This window comes from Budorcas taxicolor, chromosome 1, assembly GCF_023091745.1.
Source record: "Budorcas taxicolor isolate Tak-1 chromosome 1, Takin1.1, whole genome shotgun sequence".
Lineage (NCBI taxonomy): Eukaryota > Metazoa > Chordata > Mammalia > Artiodactyla > Bovidae > Budorcas > Budorcas taxicolor.
This window is the reverse complement of record NC_068910.1, coordinates 154186289-154201356: the sequence shown is the minus strand read 5'-3', so window position 1 is coordinate 154201356 and position 15068 is coordinate 154186289. Positions and strand designations below refer to the sequence as shown.

Below are 15068 nucleotides of genomic sequence, written 5' to 3'. Positions count from 1 at the left end.
AAAGAGCTGGACACGGCTGAGCAACTGAACACAAAGCACTGCTAGACTGCTGACAAACCTAGCTGAATTCAGGCAATTTATGAACTATTTCATTCTGGATTTTATTGGTTTTCATCTCTGATGAGACTACAATTCTTACAGAAGTTAACTGTGCACTCTCTCATGTCTGTGACTGGCTCTGCAGTTCTGAACACACACACACACACACACACACACACACACACACATCTTCAGTATAGCTAGTGGAAAGTGAGCAGACTTCACTTTATAAGAATATGCCAAATGCCCTCACGTAAAGATTTCTCAAGCTGTGTTCCATTCATCGTGGACACATCGCGGGTCGTATAGTGAATAAAAGGGTCAACATTTTAAAAGTCTGGGAAATCTCACATGTTAAAATATCTTCTAGATGTTTGCAATGTTCGTTAGCATGTTAAAGACTGAGAAACTTTGCAGTATGAACATCTTATAAACCCACTGAACCCCCTTTTTGAAGACATATCTTTCAAAGTCTTGCCAGGCTAGCATTCTGTGAAACATGTCTGGTAAACTGTGTTCAATTTGGTAAAAATATCTTTAATTCTTGATCTTTTTATTTTTTACTTTTTGGAGATTCTAGCTTAGATATACGACTGAATGGACTTCCTAATACTTCCTTAGGGCTTCCCAGGTGGCTCATTGGTAAAGTATCCACCTGCAGATGCAGTTGATGCAGGAGACATAGGTTCGATCCCTGGGTCAGGAAGATCCCCTGGAGGAGGAAATGGCAACCCCCTCCAGTATTCTTGCTTGTAGAATCCCAAGGACAGAGGAGCTTGGGCTACAGTCTGTGGGGTCACAGAGATTTGGACATGACTGAGCGACTAAGCACACACAATACTTCTTTTCCCCTAAACTTATCCCACCCTCCGTAGACAAAATTCAACAGCTGAAGCTCTTGCCCACAGAGGAAACTGCTCTCCCAGGGGAAAAAGGCAAGAGAAACTGTGTGTCCTGTGGCAAGTCCCCTCCAAAGAGAGGGGGGAAGTCCCTGAGTACCTTGTGCTCACTCACTTCCGTCCCGCAGGCTTGAAAGTCACTGTCCTTTGCAGAGACTCAAAGAATGCCTCCTGAGCCACAGGCGCCCCCATCCTTCTTCAGCTTTTGACGCTGTGATCTTCCTTGAGCAACACAAAGGGAAGACTGTGAATGCCAGAACCAGCTTATTGTTGAGTCAAATAAAATGCACTTGATTTTAGACACATTTAGTGATAGGAATAACCACCACAGGACTAGGTGAAGGGTCAGAGGAACTGAGTTCTAGATTGCAGCTCCACTTAAGTTGTGTGTAATCTTAGACAAAGCATCAACCAGCTCAGCTTCCTCATTAATAAAAAGGGAGGACATGAACAGCATTGTTCCAGAGTCAGGATTCAAAACATTTCTCAGCCAGTTCTGGCCACACGACATTATCCTGCCAACTGGCAGCCTCACAGCCTATCTCCATCACTCAGTCAACATCTATCGGTGCTACCACGTGCCAGCAATTTCACAGGGCTGACGCATGCATCTAATTAAATAATGTTTGTGAAAGCGGATCACAGCCTCCTTTCGAAAGCAAAGTATTTTTAGTCATTATTATTCTGTGTAATAAAAGGTATAAAGAATAAGAGAGATGGGAAGCTTCTTAGACACGTCTCACGTGTTTCTCCATCTTGCCTATCCCCCTAGGGGCAGCAAGATTAACTTTGAGAACAGAAGTCACTTCAAGCAATAGCCAGAGGAAGTGGAGACCTGGGCCAAGACCAGCCTGAGACACAGCTTAACCTCAAAACATCAAGCAGTAGTGAGAGCGAGCATGTTATTGAGTACTTACCACGTGTTAGGTTTCTTGTTCAAAACCATTTTATGCAGATTAACATTTAATCCTGGCCATACCTGGATGAATATATGTGTGTGTGTGTGTGTGTGTGTGTGTGTGTGTGCGCGTGCATGATCAGCCCTGTCCTTACTCTTTGTGACCCCATAGACAATAGCTCACCAGGCTCCTCTGTCTATGGAATTTCCCAGGCAAGAATATTGAAGTGGTTTGCCATTTCCTCCTCCAGGGCACCCTCCTGATCCAGGGATCGAACCTGCATCTCTTATGTCTCCTGCATTGAAAGGAAGCTTCTCTACCACTGCTCGCCCTGGGAAGCCCAGTTGGATGAATGAGGAGCTATTATTATCCCCTGTCCAAAGATGAGGAAACCGAATCACTGGCTGATTCAGGGACTTGCCTGAGGTTCCCAGCTAGTAAATGTCAGCACTGGATTTTCTTTTAGGCAGATGAGTTCATGTCCTTAATCACGACTCCATACAGGGGTGGGGGTGGGAGAGAACTGCAGCTGCCAGAGAGCATTCTGGGCCACAAGCCACACCTGGAGGTCCTGGGAGGCCTGAGAGAGGAGGTCTCAGGAGCCGACATCTCCACAGCTCTTACAGGGAAGACACAAGACCCTCGGACTCCAGAAGCTCCTGGCTGGCAGGAACCCTTGCCCACAGGCATTGAGAATTGGGGCACCCACAGCCTGAGGAGGGGCAGCTCCGGGGCATAGCACAAGGTGGAAGTCTGGGAAGGGGGCAGGAAGAAAGGAGGGGAGGATGCAGACTGCAGTCCTCCGTCCAGCTGGGGAAAGGCAGCCAGGTCAATGGGTTTGCCTTTGGGTGGGAGGATTAGCTCTACTGAGTAAATACACCTGGAGCTGAGGGCTGGGCCGGGACTTCCTCCTCCTGAGGAGTCAGAGATAAGTTACAGGGGAGTGAGGGCAGAGAAAGGGCCCTGGCAGGCTGGGAAGCTGGGGACCAAACTTACTGTAAAGGGCAAGATAGTAACTATCTAGCCCTTAGGCTTTGTGGGTCCTGTTCTTTGTCTCTCCCCCTTCTCCCCTGCACCCCCCCACCGGCCCCTGCCCCTGCAACCTTTTAAAAAGGTATACACAGTTTCTAGCCCCAGGCTGTGGCTGAATTTGATCTGCAGGTTAGTTTTGCCAACCCTTACTCTGGGCTGCCCTCATGGCTCAGATGGTAGAGAATCCATCTGCGATGGAGGGGACCTGGGTTCCACCCTTGGCTGGAGAACATCCCCTGGAGAAGGGCATGGCCACCCAGTCCAGTATCCTTACCTGGAGAATTCCATGGACAAAAGAGCCTGGCGGGCTATAGTCCACGGGATCACAAAGAGTTGAACACAACAGGGCGACCAACACATTCACTTTCTTCTTTCAACCCTCACTCTAAATAAATCATCGGTAAACCTCACGTTTTACCTGAATCTGACCCTGCCCTCCTCTCCAAAATTGGCCATTGACCTTGAACTAGGAACCTCCAAAAAATTGGAGGGACCCTGGTTGGACCTTATTCAAGGAGTTGGATGAGGAAAAGGGCATAGGATTCTAACTCTGGTGATGCTTCGTGAAATCTGAGTGAGGTGTGTTCCTCTGAGGTGCCTCAGGACTAACTCTTTTTGGCCACCCGAAGGTTTGCTCTGGAGATGTTTATGCCATGCACAGCTGCACACATGAGCAACTCTGCAAGAGTTATGTCCCATGCCACATTCCATTTGAGAAGTGATGCCTGAGACAATATTGCAGAGCAATGATACTTGGTATTATTCTATTTCAGGGAAAATGAAGTAGCCACCTTTCCCTCTTTACCCCAAAATGGAATGTCCCGACATTTTTGAGAAGAACCTGACCTTAGCAGGAAGAGACTGTACCTTTAAGTAAACTTGGCTCTCGGTCACAATGTCTCCTTTGAAGAGCCCAGCTATGCAATAAGGAAGTTCAGGTGTAAAAACAAGCTGCTTTACATATTTTGCTCTTAGAGGGGCAGCTCATTGTCCTACCATCTGCCCCAAACTGTCTCATATCTAGACACAAAACAGTCTTCTTTTCCCACCTTGAGGTTGAGCTAAAGCTATTTTTAACTAACACAAAGCCAGAGGTTTTTTGGCTGTGCTGGCTCTTCACTGCTGTGTGCAGGCCTTATCTAGTTTTGGTGAATAGGGACTGCTCTCTGGTTGAGGGGCACAAGCTTGGTTGTGGCCCCACAGCATGTGGGATCTTTCTGGACCAGTTGGAAGACCATTTGAGCTGTGGGCAGCAAAGGTAGGGTCCCTCCTCAGACTCCCCCACTGCCCACCCCTCACCCTAGTCAGCCTACAGGGGCATACGTTCTACCAACAAGGGTAGCAGGGTGAGAACTTTAAGAAGTATTTTTAAAAGAATTATAAAACACATCCAAAATATAGAAAAAAGATTCCTTTTTCTTTAATCCTTTAAAAATATGAGATCAGGATGATAGTAATAAGTAAGATTCATGCCCACACCCTTACAATTTCTTAAGACTAATCAGTATGTGGTAAAAATTGTTTTCTAAAGCATATACTCTTAGATATTTCTCTGTATGTAGACATATACATATAGCTAAATCCCTGACTAATAGAGGAAATATTTGAGGTAATATAATGTTATAGAAATTCCAATGTTGTCTTACATGTTTGTGTTTAGTAAATATGTTAAATACTCCAGCTTGATTTAATGTAAAACAGGTACATAATAACACACAAGCAAAAGTATATAAAAGGCCCACTATAACCAAAGTGTTTAATAAATGTTATTTCGTTATTTTTCTCAGATATGTGCCAATGAAATTGTAAAGTGCCAAGAAAAGCAGGAATGGTATTTAGGGTTCTGGCCAGCTTTGGACTTGAATTTAAGTTTTCGACCTGAAAGTTTCTGAAAATGTGTGCTTTAAAATTGATGCTGGTATCTAGAACAGATATTCCAATCAACACACATACACACACATACACACACACACACACACACACACACACACACATGAGGGAGGCAAGAAAAGAAGTATTTCGGGAGAGAGCAGGGATTCTTATATGTGAAGATTATTTCCTTGAACCACGGTCCTGTGATTCAGCATTCATAAAATAAATCGTTTACAATTTGAGCAAACTAATGTCAGGTTCCTGCAAGGCTAAAGAAAATGACTTGTGGGAGCTAATAGGAAATAGGGGCCGGACAAGTGTGTGGAGACTTTGTTCTGTTCCAAGGGGTTGACTGTCCTTAGAAGGCTTACAAACCACTATTTATGACTCACCTCTCCACCCACACTTCTCCAAGCTCTTAATACCACTTAGGTCTTCTTGTGTTATCCTAGGATTTTAATTCCACAGTTCAGTTCAGTCGCTCAGTAGAGTCCGACTCTTTGTGACCCTGTGAATCGCAGTACACCAGGCCTCCTCATCCGTCACCAACTCCCGGAGTCCACCCAAACCGACGTCCGTTGAGTCGGTGATGCCATCCAACAATTTCATCCTCTGTCGTCCCCTTCTCCCCCTGCCCTCAATCTTTTCCAGCATCAGAACCTTTTCAAATGAATCAGCTCTTTGCATCATCAAAGTATTAGAGTTTCAGCTTCCACATCAGTCCTTCCAACGAACACCCAGGACTGATCTCCTTTAGGATGGACTGGTTGGATCTCCTTGCAGTCCAAGGGACTCTCAAGAGTCTTCTCCAACACCACAGTTCAAAAACACCAATTCTCCAGCGCTCAGCTTTCTTCACAGTCTAACTCTCGCATCCATACATGACCACAGGAAAAACCATAGCCTTGACTAGATGGACGTTTGTTGGCAAAGGAATGTCTCTGCTTTCTAATATGCTGCTAGGTTGGTCATAACTTTCCTTCCAAGGAGTAAGTGTCTTTTAATTTCATAGCTGCAGTCACCATCTGCAGTGATTTTGGAGCCCCAAAAATAAAGTCAGCCACTGTTTCCACTGTTTCCCCATCTATTTCCCGTGAAGTGATGGGACTGGATGCCATGATCTTTGTTTTCTGAATGTTGAGTTTTAAGCCAACTTTTTCACTCTCCTCTTTCACTTTCATCAAGAGGCTTTTTAGTTCCTCTTCACTTTCTGCCATAAGGGTAGTGTCTTCTACATATCTGAGGTTATTGATATTTCTCCCAGAAGTCTTGATTCCAGCTTGTGCTTCCTCCAGCCCAGCGTTTCTCATGATGTACTCTGCATATAAGTTAGATAAGCAGGGTGACAATATACAGTCTTGACGTACTCCTTTCCCAATTTGGAAACAGTCTGTTGTTCCATGTCCAGTTCTAACTGTTGCTTCCTGATCTGTATACAGGTTTCTCAAGAGGCAGGTCGGGTGGTCTGGTATTCCCATCTCTTTCAGAATTTTCCACAGTTTATTGTGATCCACACAGTCAAAGGCTTTGGTATAGTCAATAAAGCAGAAATAGATGTTTTTCTGGAACTCTCTTCCTTTTTCGATGATCCAGCGGATGTTGGCAATTTGATCTCTGGTTCCTCTGCCTTTTCTAAAATCAGCTTGAACATCTGGAAGTTCACCATTCACACATTGCTGAAGCCTGGCTTGGAGAATTTTGAGCATTACTTTACTAGCATGTGAGATGAGTGCAATTGTGTGGTAGTTTGAGCATTCTTTGGCATTGCCTTTCTTAGGGACTGGAATGAAAAGTGACCTTTCCAGTCTTGTGGCCACTGCTGAGTTTTCCAAATTTGCTGGCATATTGAGTGCTGCACTTTCATAGCATCGTCTTTCAGGATTTGAAATAACTCCACTGGAATTCCATCACCTCCACTAGCTTTGTTCGTCGTGATGCTTCCTAAGGCCACTTGACTTCACATTCCAGGATGTCTGCTCTAGGTGAGTGATCACACCATCGAGAAGATCTTTTTTGTACAGTTCTTCTGTGTATTCTTGCCACCTCTTCTTAATATCTTCTCCTTCTGTTAGGTCCATATCATTTCTGTCCTTTATCGAGCCCATCTTTGCATGAAATGTTCCCTTGGTATCTCTAATTTTCTTGAAGAGATCTCTAGTCTTTCCCATTCTGTTGTTTTCCTCTGTTTCTTTTCATTGATCGCTGAGGAAGGCTTTCTTCTCTCTCCTTGCTATTCTTTGAAACTGCATTCTTTCCTTTTCTCCTTTGCTTTTCACTTCCCTTCTTTTCACAGCTATTTGTAAGGCCTCCTCAGACAGCCATTTTGCTCTTTTACATTTCTTTTTCTTGGGGATGGTCTTGATTCCTGTCTCCTGTATAATGTCACGAACCTCCATCCACAGTTCATCAGGCACTCTGTCTATCAGATCTCGTCCCTTAAATCTATTTCTCACTTCCACTGTATAATCATAAGGGATTTGATTTAGGTCATACCTGAATGGCTTCCCTGGTGGCTCAGACGGTAAAGCATCTGCCTGCAATGAGGCAGACCCAAGTTTGATTCCTGGGTCTGGAAGATCCCCTGGAGAAGGAAATGGCAATCCAATCCAGCACTCTTGCCTGGAAAATCCCATGGACGGAGGAGCCTGATAGGCTACAGTCCATGGGGTCACAAAGAGTCGGACACGACTGAGCGATTTCACTTCACTGAATGGTCTAGTGGTTTTCTCCACTTTCTTCAATTTAAGTCTGAATTTGGCAATAAGAAGTTCATGATCGTAGGATTTTAATTCCATGGCTTCCTACTGTTCTCCAATCATCTGCCTTCTCCGTGTGTGGGGACCCTGAGAAGGACTGACTAAGGCATGGTAGTTGAGGGTGCCTTTCACCCACACTGACCTAGATTCTTCTAAGTGGCTGATGACTTGGTTGTCACTGAGGGGGCCTTATGTGCCCCCAGCCTCTCCTGGTCTCAGAACAAGCTTCTAGCTAGGTTCAGGCCTGTTCTCTTTTCCTTCAGTTCAGGACACAAAAGAACTGAAACTTGGCTTGGTTGCTCCAGGTCCAGATGCTTTCTCAGATCTAACCAGTGACAGCTACTTCATCCAGTTGTGTTTCATCTCAGACCCCTGGCAGGGAGGCCAGGCCACCAACCTGCCTTCCTTCAGCCTAGATCCTGTCCTCACAGCACTCCTCAGCCCTTCCACCAGCCCAAAATTGGGCGTAGGATGGATGCAAGCCCTGCCCTGATCTGGATCGCAACCATTAGGCTGAAACTTAACTTTTCAGCCTCTTGACACTCATTTTCCTGGAGACTCAGCTCTGTTTCATCCCTTCTAGTGCCTGCTATCAACAGGTCTGCTTTCTCTGACCTACATTTCCTCGCTTCAGTCCTTATTCTGCCTCTAACTCTGCCCTTCCACTTCCCTGCCTAGGTTTTCACCGAATTCGCAGTTCCTCTGGGCATCTGTTTTGATTTTCAGCCCTGATTTTGATTTTGATCCCCTGCCTGAGTCTGCTTTTCCCTGAGAGGTTGCTAGGGTCTGATCAATCCTTTCTTTATTCACCTCCTGTCACTCCAGGTCTGCACCTCCACAAAACTTTCATTTGCACATGTGCACATGCACAGGTGCCCACGTGCACAGACACACACATACACACTACAAAGGAAGCATCCATCCATCTCATTTGTAGCATGGCTAGAGTATACGTATTCCTTTTCCATTAACAGGCACTAACACTGATGATCAGGGAATATTAATGGAGAATAGAAATGGCCATTTTCTCATCATAGACAGCTCTGGGGAGGCATGTAAGCAGCTGGGTGGCCTGTGACAGACTTGCCCTCCACCATCGTAGAGCTCTCCCCAACCCCACAGTTTCCTGACTTCTAGGCATCCCAAATTCTTAACACTAGACAGCTCTACTAACAGACAAGAGCAATGCCACTCCCTCCAAGCTGGAAACAGACATAATCTCTGCCCTTTTTCTTCCTATACAACTACCTTCCCCAGCAGCAACCACTCTCTAGGATAGTTCTAGTCCTTCAAGTGACCAGTTCCAATGTCTTAGAGGGAGTTTAGTGTTTACTGGGCAACATTCTTAAATGCCACGTTCTTGGAAAGAATCTCCAGCAGACACTAAGCCTTATTAGACACTGAAATGAGTTATGGAAGAAGGTTTAGCTTCTCACTCCCCGGAGGTTTTTCAAAGCAGGACGGATTCTTATCTGTCCAGGATGATTATGTGGGATACTGCTAAGAGGCCAGGGGACAGATTGGATCATCATCAACAAATAACACTTATTAAATTCCTGGACATTCAGGCTCCTGTGCTACAGTCCATACATATTAAAAGATAATGTAAAAGACACAGCCCTAGGGCTTCTCTGGTAGCTCAGTGGTAAAGAATCCACCTGGCAGTGCAGGAGACGTGGGTTCAATCCCTGATCCCAGAAGATCCCACATGACCTGGAGCAACTAAGCTTGTGTGCCACAACTACTCAGCCTATGCTCTGGGTCCTGGGAGCTGCAGCTACTGAAGCCCACACTCCACAGAGCCTTTGCTCCACGATAAGAGAAGCTACCACCATGAGACGCCTACACACCGCATCTGGAGAGTAGCCCCCACTCTCCACAACCAGAGGAAAGCCCACACAATAACGAAGACACAGTACAGCCAATAAATAAATAAATATTTTTTAAAAAACATACAGCCCCAACTCTCAAAGAAGTTTCTAACAAATGAAATAAAAAGTGTGTATGGCATACAAATAATATAATGAATGTCACCAGTGCTTTACATTTTCAAAGCATGTTGATGTCTCAATTTCTTTCTCTTCTCATACTCCTCAGTTTTGGGTTGGGACTAGGCAGAACAATATTTGCAGTGAGCAAAGTTTTCTAGCTCATATTTTGCAATAGCTGTGAATGATGTAAAATGTGAGCAGATATTGGAAGAATTAAGTGGGGCAGAAAGCACAGAGTGGCCTCCATTCTATCATGCAGAAAGCATGAGGCTGTTGGATTTGGTCTTGAAGGATTATCAATTTCTAACACCCTGGGATTCTGGGTCAAGGATCACTTTGGGTCAAAGGGGGAAAGAAAGAACTATAAGGAGGTAGGAAGAGACCAAATTATTGAGTAGTTTTCCCATTAGAGTCAAAATAGTACTGGCCAGGGGTGTATGGTTTTCAGTAGACAAATAAAATGATATTCTTTGAGACCCAACCCAGTCCTATAGACATCTTCTTAAGAAGTGCATGCTTTGCCCAGGAACAGGTCCACCCCACTTCCTCTAGCAAAGCACCAATGATGTGGCCCTAGGTTCATGCTGTCCAGAATGCACAGAACACAGGAGGGGCTGTTTTTACAGTCATACCTACACCCTCATGAGAAAGTCTCTTTCTGGGTTACCCCCTTTGTCCTTCTCACTGATGAGACAGGGCCTCAGCCAGCAACCCCATGTCTTTGTATTTCTTCTGGGTGGACCAGTTAGAACTAGATATACCTTTTTCTACTGGGACCTACCACTGGTCAGAGGGAGTGGCCAGAGGGAGCAGGGTAGATGCTAGCTCTCAATTTTGCCACTTTATACCAGGCCATCAGGCTTCCCTGGTGGCTCATATGGTAAAGAATCTGCCTGAAATGCAGGAGACCTGGGTTTGATCCCTGGATCAGCAAGATTCCCTGAAGGAGGGCGTGGCAACCCACTCCAGCAATCTTGCCTGGAGAATCCCATGGACAGAGGAGCCTGGAAAGCTGCAGTCCATGGGGTTTCCAAAGAGAGGGACAGGACTCAGCAACTAACACTTTCACTTTTCACTTAATGAAGGGATTTTAAAAGTTCTATACATGTATGTTTCTGTACAAAACAAATAACTGATACAATTTGCTTAATGAGTTTCTCTAATTTCTCTGCATATCGATGTGAATGAATCAAGTTTCTTCATTATTTACTTCTAAACATAGTCCTTTTTGGCCACGAAAAGAAAAACATGGACAACTTTCCTCAACTTTCAGGAAAGCTGGTGTTGTGTACATTAAAAGCATTGTAATGTAATTTCCATGTTCAGTTTACGGGTTACTTTCCCCTTCCAGGAATATACAGGAAATAGGGTGTGGTTAGTTTTGCGGCTCTTTCACTTCAGTGAGTTTCTTCAGCTGAGCATACCTCATGTTGCCATCCTCTTAGGCAGAGTCAGTGAACCTCTGAAAACATAATTTCTAGACTCCTCACATCCAGTGGCCTCATTGATTTTATTATTTTTTTTTAAATTAAAACATGTAAGTTGAATTTCCATAGGTAAATAATAAGAGTGTAAATTTAATTTTCCAATAATTTAGTCAAGGATTAATTGCTCAGTTAATAAGGAGTGAATAGAGTGAGTGTTAGCTTGTTTCATTCACATTAAAAAAAAGAGAGAGGGGGACTTTCCTGGTAGTCTAGTGGCTAAGGCTCCGTGCTCTCAATGCAGGGGGTTGGGGTTTGATCCCTGATCAGGGGACTTAATCCCACATGCTGCAAATGAAGATCCCAAATCCTGCAACTAAAGCTTGGCACAGCCAAATAAATAAATTTTAAAAAGAGAGAGATTTATATGCCAACTGTGATCAATGCACAATTGGTTAAGTCTTCAGTTTTATTTAGTCAACCATTTAATACATTATAAGGGCTTCCCTGGTGGCTCAGAGGTTAAAGCGTCTGCCTGCAATGCAGGAGACCTAGGTTCGATCCCTGGGTCAGGAAGATCCCCTGGAGAAGGAAATGGCAACCCACTCCAGTATTCTTGCCTGGAGAATCTCATGGAGGGAGGAGCCTGGTAGGCTACAGTCCCTGGGGTTGCAAAGAGTCAGACACGACTGAGCTACTTCACTTCACTAATACATTATATAATTCATTAAATGTGTAGAGTAAAACTCTAATCAATTTATCCATAAACAAACATCTTAGGCTTCTAAACATATTGTACAACTATGCAATTTCCAACATTAAAGAGTCAATCTAGGGAATCCCTGGTGGTCCAGTGGTTAAAACTTGGTACTTTCATTGCTGTGGACCCAGGTTCGATCCCTGGTCTGGGAGCTAAGATCCCAAAAGCCGAGCTGTGTAGTCACACAATAATAATAATAAATATATATAACTTCTCATAAGATAAATCTTTTTCTACACATGCTGTCATTAAACAGTTGTTTTTTTTAAGTGCTGATTTACCTATGTGCCTGATAGTTCAGGAGAAAGATTTTCAATATAGAAGGGTTGATAAAGGTTAAGTCTTCACTCAAGGAATGAATTCTCCCACCAGGAGTTTAGCAGATATTCCAGTTTCAAAGATGGGACTAATTTTATTCCTTTGTAGTCAACTGTTAAAAGCTGCTAGTTTCAGGGGCCAAATCTGTGCCAGTGAACTCCGGGTGCTCTTGAACACTCATGGGGAAAAGAAGAAGGTGTCCTTTGGCCTTATGATCAAGGATCAAGCTGATCCCATAAATGCAAGAGAAGGGAGGCTGGGGCTCATTTCCTCTGGAGCAATGAGGCTTCGAGCAATTTACTCCACCAGTCTAAACATTTAGTCTCTTTATTTGTTAACTGAGAATAATATCTATCATGCAGAGCATTTGTAAATATTTTAAATATTATATATAAATTATTAATCTTACTGTTTTTCACAGTAGATGTTCAATAATTGGTAGCTGTGCATTTGAGCATTTATCTCCTTGTCCTCCCTCCATGGGCAATAAATCCTTCAAGAGTAAGAATTTTATAGCTCCTGGTACAGATTGTTCCATGTTGCCAGTGATCAATAAATATTTGTCGAGTTGAAAATTTCATTTTTGAAAGACTTTTAAAATAATCTTGCCTTTAGAGTCTTAGGCCATTGAGTCTGACTCATCTTTCCCTTCAGTTTCCTAAACGCTAATTTCCTGATGTCTAGCAGCACTTCTGACAACTTTGGGTATCACACCATCTAAACTAACCTGTACACTTTCTCCCTGAGACTTCACATCCATTTCACAAACAGTTCTCTCTCTCTTTCTGTTAGAATTAAATACAAAGTAGCAGTTCTTCTGGTAGTATCCTTTACCCTGTAAGAGATGAAATCATCAGAAAAACAAGGTACTAGTTTGTCAGATGCTTTGCTTATAGCACACTGAGACTTCCAACACATGCCCTGATAGCTGAATCCCCCTTCACTACTCACTGTACCGTGTTTGCATCAATTTTGCATTTTGTTGAGGGAATGTGAAGTTACAACATATCCTTTTGCCTTATCCTGGGCAAATATCCTATTATTAGGATAGCCCTGGCATGAAGTATCAACTTTCTCTACTCTGTTCCCCTTCTAGAACTCTCCCTCTGACTCAGATTCTGGGGTTCAGTATCTCTGTACCCTTTTCCTCATCTATCCCCTAGTGAGAAGGTAAGCCCACCCTTTTACACATGCGTATTTGTAAAGACAAAGGAGTCTTTGTTTTAATTAATTTTATTGGATTGCAGTTGCTTTGCAGTGTTGTAGTAGTTTCTACTATAAGCAAAATTAATCAGTCATTTTGTTGTTGATGTTCAGGGGCTGACTTTTTGTGACCCCACGGACTGCAGCACTTCAGGCTCACCTGTCCTCCACTGTCTCCTAGAGTTTGCTCAAATTCATGTCCATTGAGTCGGTGATGCTATCTAACCATCTCATCCTCTGCCGCCCTCTTCGTCTTTTGTTTCAGTCTTTCTGAGAATCAGGGTCTTTTCCAATGAACTTTTCACATCAGGTAGCCAAAGTATTAGAGTTTCAGCTTAGGCTTCAGTCCTTCCAATGAATAGTCAGGGTTGACTTCCCTTAGGATTGCCTGGTTTGATCTCCTTGCAGTTCAAGGGATTTTCAAGAGGCTTCTCTAACACCACAGTTTGAAAACATCAGTTCTTTGGTGCTCAGCTTTCTTTATGGTCCAACACTCACATCCATACAGGACTACTGAAAAAATAATAGCTTTGACTCTATGAACCTTTGTTGGCAAAGTGATGTCTCTGCTTTTTAATATACTGTCTAGTTTTGTCTTAGCTCTTCTTCCAAGGAGCAAATGTCTTTTAATTTCAAGGCTGCAGTCACCGTCCACAGTGATTTTGGAGCCCAAGAAAATAAAATCTACCACTGCTTCTACTTTTTCCCCTTCTATTTGCCATGAAGTGATGGGACTGGATGCCATGATTTTAGTTTTTTAATGTTGAGTTTTAAGCCAGCTTTTTCACTCACCTCTTTCACCCTCATCAGAGGCTCTTGCATATACATTCATATATTCCCTCCCCTTTGGATTTCCTTCCTGTTCAGGTCACTGCAGTGCATTAATTAGAGTTCCCTGTGTTGTACAGTATGTTCTCACCAGTTATTTTATACATAGTATCAATAATGTATATATGTAAGGAAACCATAAGCAAGGTGAAAAGACAACCCTCAGAATGACAGAAAATATTTGCAAATGAAGCAAATGACAAAGCATTAATCTCCAAAATACACAAACAGCTCATGCAGCTCAATATCAAAAAACAACCAACCCAATCTAAAGATGGGCAGAAGACCTAAATAGACATTTCTCCAAAGATGACATACAGATGGCCGACAAATGCATGAAAAGATGCTCAACATCAGTAATTATTAGAGATGAAGTTTTGTCTCAGGCCTGGGCTCAGTCCACCTCTACTTTGACAGTTTGGAATGTTTTCAGTTGCAAGGGAGAGAAAACCAGCTTTAAAAATGACTTAGAGGAACAGAGATCCCCTCTCCTGTTTCTCCTCTTCCTCCTCCTCCTCCTGTGGCACAACAAGCAATCGAGATCCACAAATCCACAAGGTTAGGGTCATTGTCCCTCGTGTCCTCCTGCTTGGTCCCTTCAATCCTTAAGCAGCTGCCATGACTAGACAGGTGTCACACCTGGATCCAACCAGGAGGAAAGTGTGGGATGGTGCTAGTTATGTCTGCCTTTTATACCAAGAGAATGAAAGCATTTTCAGAAGCCCCCAGGAAACCTCTAAACGGCCAATATGTATCACATGGACCCATCTAGCAACAAGGATACATGGGACAGTGAATTGCTTTTCCAAACTATTGCTTTTTTTCTTTTTCTTTGGTCTCTCCACCTGCCATGGGGATCTTAGTTCTTCAATCAGAAATCGAACTAGTGCTGCCTGCACTGGAAGCACAGAATACTTTTTTTTTTAAGATTTATTTATTCATTTAATTTTTGGCTATGCTGTGTCTTCATTGCTGTGTGTGGACTTTCTCTAGTTGTGGCGAGTGGGAGCTTCTGTTTGTGTGGTGTGTGGGCTTCTCATTGTGGTG

The 15068-nt window shown here is 43.6% G+C and overlaps 1 non-coding gene across 1 annotated transcript; it reads left to right on the top strand.

Annotated features, from left to right (window-relative positions):
* Positions 1-11751: 11751 nt before the first annotated feature.
* TRNAE-UUC (transfer RNA glutamic acid (anticodon UUC)) lies at positions 11752-11824 on the top strand. The gene has a single exon. It is a non-coding gene; the product is annotated as a tRNA-Glu (tRNA).
* Positions 11825-15068: the final 3244 nt, after the last annotated feature.